Source organism: Lissotriton vulgaris, chromosome 1_1 (assembly GCF_964263255.1).
Source record: "Lissotriton vulgaris chromosome 1_1, aLisVul1.2, whole genome shotgun sequence".
NCBI lineage: Eukaryota > Metazoa > Chordata > Amphibia > Caudata > Salamandridae > Lissotriton > Lissotriton vulgaris.
In genome coordinates, this window is record NC_141685.1 from 680,280,737 (window position 1) to 680,289,988 (window position 9,252).

The following is a 9,252-nucleotide window of genomic DNA, read 5'->3' on the forward strand; positions in this document are numbered from 1 at the left end:
CATTTATACATACATGTGGTATGTCAGATATTTCATCATCACATACATACACCTTGGACTGACCCACATTTATGGTAGCGTGCAAGCCGATCAGATTGTACCAGTCACCCCCTCCTTGTAAAAGCTTGTAGTGTTAGTCATTACAACTTATGACATCATTTGTTATGTTGCACATTAGCAATGCTGTAGTACACACGTTACTAGTCACTTTATGAACGTTGCCAGTTGGACATTTCATGTTGTGGTTGCAAATTAATGTAAGTGACACAACTTAGCAAGTAGCAAGGTATGACAGAACTCTAATAATCAAGGGACACATCCAGTAGGGTTGAGGATGTACATGCACAGTCCAAACATCAACATGACATTTGTGACATGTATGAGTGAGTAGGTTTTTATTGTGTGATAAGGAAGTGTTAAGATCATACGTTCACCTCATGGAGGGAGGCCACAGAAAATTTATTGTACATCCATTGACTAGCAGTAATTTGTTTTTCATCATTACTGGGGTACACTATCAGTAGTATGAGCACCGGACAGTGTATATTTAGTGTCCTGGTACAATAGGTGATGCTAACGTGTAGTTTTGCGAAGGACTGGACAATCTTCTGAATCTTCTTCATCAGATGTATGTGTTGTCACAGCTGATGGTGTAATCAGTGGTGCAGTCGACATAGGAGGCATAGACACATCAGGGACTGCAGATGTTGACGGGATTGTACCTGCATCATGTTCCATGCCCATCAGGTAACGCATAAATGCACTGAGCATGACTTGGTGTTTTTCCAGCACTGCTGTATCATCCCGTTGGTAGGCAGCCAAGTTGGTTATGTATGCATCCTGTTTTTGATTCATTGCTTTAAGTATGTCCTGAATTTCCCTCAGCCTGTTGGCAACTTCAAGGCTGGCACTTGTGTTGGGCATTTGTCTGTGCCTCTGCTGCATGACTTCTGATATGTCATTCATGGCCTGAAACAAAGTACGTGGTGGAGCATCGTTGCTGCTACCAGTTTCCGCACTGCCACTATTGGGTGTTAGGCAACGGAGCACTCCCTCTATGGTGCCTGCCATGCTGTCTATCCCTTTATGCACCTCCTGTGCCAACTGACCCTGTACATCAACAACACGTTGTTCAAAAGAATTTAGCGTGTTCGGCTAGTGGTGAGGCTGAGATGTTGTGGGAGGTGGCGTAGGAGTGCTTCCATGTTGGGCAAGCGGAGATCCCACTGTGCTGCTTTGCGTTCTTGTGCGGGGAGAGGGTGTTTGTATTGATTGTAACAGGTCCTGGAGGAGGCCTGTGTCCACGCTTGGTACACTGTCACCGCCCTCATCATCGGATTCAAACATAAGTTCCTGCTCATGAGTAGGTGTACCATGCCCTGAAATGAAAAAAGATGTAGGTTTATGATCATGTCTGACATATGGTCTACAGATGCACAATTTTGAGTCATCTACACTTTTTGACTTTGATGTGTGTCAACATGTCAAAGTTAAAGCTACACATCATCCCTCATGTTACCTAAAATGACATGGCATGATTCATTGCATGGATTCAAAAAGTTTTTCCAATCACATGGCACATGCCCAGACAGTGCTTGCACACTTGCAACATTCAACTTGAGTGCATGTCCTGATGTCTGTTTTGTTGGTGTATATTGAGGACACATTCCAGCACAGTAGCAAGTCCAAATGGCATTATGCACTCTATATGTGTGCAACAGGTATCAGGCCACAATTACTGATGATTTGGGACATGGATTTCTTACCATCTCACATCATCCCAACTGTCATAGCCATCACGGCTGTGTTGTTTGTGTGTGACCCATTTCCGGTGTCTTCATGCTAATGACGTTATATTTGAGTAATACAGATTGCTCCTGGTATGTTGCTCAACCTACACCCAGCTACCCCTGTGTGCCCCTGCTGCCGCTGCTGAGTACACACTGGTAGGTGTGCAGAACCACCATATTAGTGGCCTCTGTGCAACTATTTTTCCCCCTGTTTGCACACCATTTTGGTTTCAGTGCCAATGTTCCACCACCCCATGCACACTTGCTGCTCCCGCCTACCAGCTGCTCCTCCCTCCCACATCCCCATATGTGCCTAACTTTGCTCGACTGTGCAACTTGCGCACCAGAGGCACACCTTAAGCAAGCCAGTCTGCAGCCATCTGCGCCTGGACCATGTCCAGCGCCAGGACCCCTTGAGGCCACTAACGCCACTACACCAGACTCCAGTACTACGCCTGTACCCTCCATGCACTCAATGCCGGCCAATACCACACTTGCTTCCAGGCCACCACAATAACATACACACGGAACCCTTCTCCTGCCGCACATGCAGCTTCACATGCAACTGAGCCACCAAACCCCCATGGAGTGCACCCAGCCACCTCCAATGCATTATCCACAACACCCACTCCACATGAAAACAGCCCATGTGGCTCTGGGATCTACTCGACACCTCCGCCAAAGATGTGTGATTAGTAACCCTGACCTGGTGGAACTACTCCTCTGCGACCAACATCACCATAGACATCCCAGACAGCTACAAGTTCAACAGCAGGGATTGCGCTGACTGATTTGGTGGATGAATCACCATCGACCACAAGTCCACCCTCAAGGTCGGCACACATGCAGACAACGCCATCAATACCGCCAACCACCTGCACTTAAACATCCACACCGACACCTAACACCACCCTCAGAGGACCCTCGTCTACAGCACCCCGACCCTGTGCTCAGTTCTGCAGCTCCATCGATGACCTCACCAGCACCCACGCACTCGCCTCCACACACTACATCATCCTGTGGGACCTGACCTTACACCTCAAGGACAACAACCACGACAACTCCACCATACTGATCAACAACCTCACCAGACCCGGCCGCAGACAACTCGGGACCGAATTCACGCCACCAGCCACAAGCTGGACCCCGTCTTCTCAACAGGCACCCACGTCACCTCCAACCACACCACTGAACTGCACTCGACCGACCACCGCTGCATCAATTTGACCTTCAATTAATCAACCACACACCACCGCAGACAACTGCTGCCTCACCAATGCTGGGTAAAAGTAAACGTAGACCAGCTGGTCACACCCCTCAGCCAGAGCCCAAACTACAACCCCACCAACCCAGTCGCCAGTGCCCAAAAACTCTGACAGTGTATGTAGGACTGCACCAACACCTTTGCCCCACTCACGTTACCCTCCAACTGCCACGCCTGCAACAGAGCCACCCGGTTCACCGACTACCTCCAGACCTACCAACGTGCATGCCGGAAGATGGAGTGAACATGGCTCCACGGACACACACCGCACAACCACACAGTCCACAAGGACGCCACGTGTATACATCACCACCTCAACAGATTGGCAAAGAGCTCCTCCTTCCGAGCCTGGTTGGATACCAATGCACACGACAGCAATGAGGTTTTCAGCATTATTATTGAACAGAGAAACCCATGCGCAAACGTTAACAACATCCCACCCTCACAAGACGTGTGCGGCTCACTGTCCATCTTCTCACAGCGCACGTTTGGTGACATCCACGACAGCTTCAACACCACAAACGCCCTAACTATGCCAGACTCCACCTCTCCGGCAAGGACCACCAGCGCCAACCGCAGCACCTCCTGGTACTACGTCAACAAGGACGCAACACAAGGTCATTAACTCCATACACTCTGGATCACCAGCAGTACCATGACCACACCGCATATTGTACGAAGCACAGGAAGCCATCATACCACATCTACACAAGTTCATCTACATCTTCTTCAATGCAGCAACATTCCAGGAAATATGGAAGCACGCCACAAGCAATGCCCTCCTCAAGAGGCACAAGGCACACCCCAAGGCCCTCGAGGACTCACGGCCCATCTCCCTGCTCACGTTCCCAACAAAGGTCATCTAGGTAATCATCAACATGCAATTGAGCCGCGAGCTGGTAGACACCAACATGTTTGACCCGTCCCAGCCCGGATTCATACGTGCATACAGCAGCAAGACTGTCCACATGTCCGGCACAAACAACATCATGCGCCAACTAGCCAGCACCAAGACAGCAGCCCTCTTCCTCCTGGACCGGTGAACCGCCTTTGACACGGTACGCCATCACACTCTGAAGACACACCTCCGAGAATCATGATTCCAATTGAATGCCCTAGACTGGACCACGTCCTTACTCTCCGGCAGAACCCAGAGCGTCCAGAGTGTCCGAATCCCATCCATCAAATCGGACGCCATCAACATCATCTGCGACGTACCCCAGGGGTCATCCCTCAGCCCAACACTGTTCAACATGTACATGTCCCCCTAGCACAAGTGGGCCGCCATCACAACCTCTACATCATCTCCAACACCAACAACACCCAGCTCATCCTCTCCATCACCATGGACCCACACACACCCTGAACAAACCTCCACGAGGGAATGAAGTCCCTCACCAACTGGATGAGGAGCAGCAGTCTGAAACTGTACTTGGACATGACACAGGTCCTCATCCTCGGACCCACACCCTGAGCCTGGGACGACTCCTGGTGGGCAACTCACTGGGAACAGCAACAACACCCACTAACCATGCACGCAACTTACAATACATCCAGTACTCCTCCCTCTCCATGTCTGAGCAGGTCAACGCCATCTCCTCCTCCTTCTACAACAGCCTCCGCATGCTATGCAGGATCTACAAGTGGATCCCCACCCCAGACAGAAATAACGGTGACACAGGCCCTGAGCAGCAGCAGACTGGACTACCGCAACGCACTGTACACAGGATTCCCAGCCAAACACCTACAATGACTGCAACGCATCCAATACACATACGGCTCATTGATTGTCAACGTCCTCCCCCGCAGCAACATCATCCCCCAAATGTGAGACCTACACTGGTTCCCCATCAGCAAGTGGATCAGCTTCAAGCTCCAGACCCAGACACACAATGCACTCCAGTAGGCCGGACCAGCCTACCTGTACAGCAGACTCAGCTTCTACACCCCCACACGCCAGGTCCGCTCCACCAGCCTCCCCCTCACCACTGTGCACCACATCCTATGACCAACCTCCAGCAGCAGATCCTTGTCCTACCTCGCCGCCAAGACCTTGCACACCCTCCCGGCCCACCTACGTCAGACCCAGGACCTACTCGCATTCAGAAGACTCATCAAGACCTGTCTCTTTGAGCTGTAGCGGCAGCCCCTTCCCATCAGAGTGGGAGATCCAACAGGTGTTTTTACATGCTGAAGGAGTTGTTCCAAGGACACCGACTTCTGTATTCTCTGATTTTGTTTTCATGCAGCTGTGGTTCATGCAGACTGCGAAGTAATGCATTCCTCAATGTATTTCAAGTCTTTGATTGGTGTAGTCTTAGGTGTGAGAGAGTATGAGTTGTCTGTCATCAGCAATGGATACAATGTTGAGGCTGTGTTTGGTTTCAAATTGTGCTGAGGCAGCCCTGTTGATGTTGACAAGGGTCAGACACATAGATGGTCCCTCTTGCATTCAGCATTGGAATTACGTGATTTTAAAGATGAAGGTTGTCAGTCTGATCCTTGGACCTCTTGCTGGGATGAGTGACCCAGTTAAGCGTTGTTCCTTGGAATCATGCTTCATGTAGTGTTGCAAATCTGTGTGGTGTTAGTCTGTGTCCGAGCACACTCACGGCTCTTGGTCCCGGAGGGTGCAGATGTCACCTGTGGCTGTGAATAGGGTGATCTTGGTGCTGTTGTTGATGTGATGAGGACAGGGCTGTAGTGATCCCACAGGTGGCTGTATCTCATGTTCGAGGGGGTGCATTGAGCTGTGACTGGTGTCCCGGTGGGGATGGTAGTATGGCTGTTGTGTTGGGAGAGGTTTGCGTGGTGCTGCCTGTGGCATCTCATGTGTCCCGCAAAGTTGTTGTAGTGTAATTTTTTACTTTATGGTGAACTTTGTTGGACACTTATCACAGGGCTGTAGTGCCAGGGTGATGTCTGTAGCTTTGCTGCATAGGTTGTTTTATTCATGCAGGACCTTGACGAGTTTGCAGGACTTTCCATTATCTTAGACTATTTTTTTGTGGTAGTCCCTTATTGCGTCCTTGTATGTGTTTTACATTTCAGGTGTCTTGGTGTTTATACAGTTCTTACCAAGGTATCTGCTGGTGCCTCTTGCTTCTTAGAGATCAGTGCTCTACCATGCCGTGTCCCTGTAGTGCTGTTTGTTAGGCTTGCAGAGGGTGGAGGTCTGGTATGCGCAGTTGTGTATCCAGGTATGACTTTCACTTGCAGAAACGCTGGCGTTGGCTGTGTTTGAGACCAGGGTGGTGGTTGAGCTTTGTCAGCAGTGTAAGCATGTGAAATGTCTGCGGGTCATGGTTGCAAAGGCCTGTTGTCATTCTCCAATGTTTTCCATGTGTGAGTGCATGGAGGCTGGCTGAGCTGCATCAGTGAGTGACTGTAGATCAGTTGTTGCTGGAAATGATTGCGTTTGGGACACAGATGTGCGCATTCAGACTTGCCTTAGGCGTGCCTTCAGCACACCATGTACATGCGTCTGCTGTGCGCTTGCACAGCGGCTGACATTGAGTAGGGTAAGTGTGAGGTACAATATTCAGTGATGACGGAACACATGGAGACAGGGGTGGGGGCCTTAGTGGTAGTTAATAGACCTTATGTGGAGTGTGGGCTCAGATGAGAGCACTGAACTGACTTCTAATGAAGACACAAGGGATGAGTGACTGATGTGATCATGCTATGTGTCATCATGGCATGGGAGGGTGCGTAGGGCACATCTAAGATGAGGTGGGTCATGTGCATATTGGCAAGATGACTCAGGTGCCACCCATGATGACCAGAGCAGTAATACCCACTTCCATGTTTGGTATGCAGGCTGCATTTCAGCCTACATGGCAAACATGGCCAACACTCCAGCATGTGGCTGCATGACTTATCCCATTTCCTATTACCAGTCACACCAGCACTTCACAGCGTTGTGATTGACTCAGAGTAGTGAGCCTGGCTGCCTAATTCCTTTTACGTGACACAAAGGCAGGGTTGCATAGGCTCCAGAGAAATGGGACACAGCTTTAAGGTCAGACTTCCCTCAATATGTGCCCGATTCACAGAATGAGCTTAAGACTCAATCCTAAACTTACTACTATTTTGGTATTCACAGAATGCACTTACTACTTTTGGCATTCACAGAATGAACTTACTACTTTTGGTATTCACAGAAGTTAGGATTTTGTCTTAAGTCTGTCTTAAGAGAAACTTAAGACAAAATCCTAACTTCTGTGAATACCAAAAGTAGTAAGTTCATTCTGTGAATGCCAAAATTAGTAAGTGCATTCTGTGAATACCAAAATAGTAGTAAGTTTAGGATTGAGTCTTAAGTTCATTCTGTGAATCGGGCACTATATGTTTTGCAGCACCCACTCACACACACATCCCTGCATCCATAAGACATTCATTGTTATTTCCTGCATTTGGTAACTGACAGCTGTCCCCCCCAATTGCCAATGTTTGCCACTGTGCCCCCATGCAGAGCAGGTGTACCACTCTTGTGCCAAAAGGCACATACATATTACCAAAACATGCCATGTCATCACATTCCATTGAATTTATTTTTAATACTAGCCATGTTGCAACTGTAGAGTAGGTGTTGCACAGCGGAGACTTTAATTACACTGTTCAAAGTTTAGTGAGTACATGGCCAAACTATCCTTGTCACCTACCCAGACCTGAAGCATGAAAATCGTTTATGAACAACCACGACACACACAATGGAGTCAGATTAGCGAGTAATGCACACACCATTTTTCATTGGCAAAACAAATATACACAGCATTTGTTAATATTCTCAACAATTCACCCCCTATTTCTCATGATGTACATCAATCCAAATAATACTTCAGCCATATTTCACCCCATGACACAACCAAATGTTATTATTTGACACATAAATGCACAACATTTTAGATATTTTTCAGATTTGTCATAATTTTTTTTTTTTAATACTGACACACATTACCACATGAAGTACTTACATCACAACATAATTGTGGTCACAATGAGGTATTTTGAGATGATATTTTGGTACACATACATTGCATTGTTGACATTGTGCAGCATACATTGTAATGGTCATCGCAAAACACTACGGCAACCATAGTGTACGCTGTTTGCATATGACTGGCTCAGGTCCACACTGTGAACCAAGGTTTATTCCTCTTCGACACTGCAACAATACAATGTCAGCAACCTCCTCACCATCAACCCTGTACGCCACGTCACCTGCCAGGACGTAACTCTGCTACAGACATCACTATCACTGTCACTGACAACTTCTGTGTCACCTGCATGTGGCAGCACGACAATCATGAAAGAGGCATTGTAAACCCATACACTGGTACACTCAGAATGAGCAGGCACTCTAATGTGCCATGGTTGACCATGTACTATGACAACTACATTATCGTGACCAGGCCCATGGCCATACTCAGCAGCACATTCATGTGCAGGACACCCAGGCCATGTGCCCCATTCTCCAACACCACTGTTGACCTCATTGCACCCCAGTGTGTGACATCCACAGACAGCATCCCTCTCGATGACCTCCAGTTCCACCTCAGCAGGTTAAGTTACCTGACCAACAACACCTCCAGGGTAACTTCACTGTCATCAGACACAAGCATCATGGGACCTCAACATACCACTGAACAGGACACGGTTAAGTACCTGTACTACGGCTGCAGGTACTTCAGATTCAGGTCTGACTTCATACTCTCCTGGCACTACCATCATTGAATGCATGACATATGTGACTTGACCAGCAATCACCACCGCCATCCTTGCGCCCTCTTGCAGCTGGAGCAAGGACACTGCATGACATCTCATCCACTCCTTGTGCAAAGACAGTCCACCAATGCTTAAATACTTGTGACACTACAGCACACAAATAGCACTGTTAGGATCTCTAATGACACCATCATTTCTGCACCCCTCATGAATGTACTTGCATCCCTACTTTCCCCCTGCCTCATGGCAGCCATGTATGTGGGCAGTGCCATTGGCATCGTCTGCCACTATGCATTGCTGGAGTTGCGGCATGGTTGTGCATACACTGACATTATGATTTGTAATGGATCAGTCATTACTTGAATCATGGAGCAATGTCCAGTGGGTACTGTACATTTATGCTATTGCAAGGGGGGACATGGTGAGAAGTGTTGCCTCACTGTCTTCTTGCAGCAACAATTTTCATGGTTG

General features: G+C 48.3%; 1 pseudogene; it reads right to left on the reverse strand.

Annotated features, from left to right (window-relative positions):
- Positions 1-573: 573 nt before the first annotated feature.
- On the reverse strand, positions 574-8,832 carry LOC147747653 (uncharacterized; annotated as a pseudogene).
- Between the last annotated feature and the right edge of the window lie 420 nt (positions 8,833-9,252).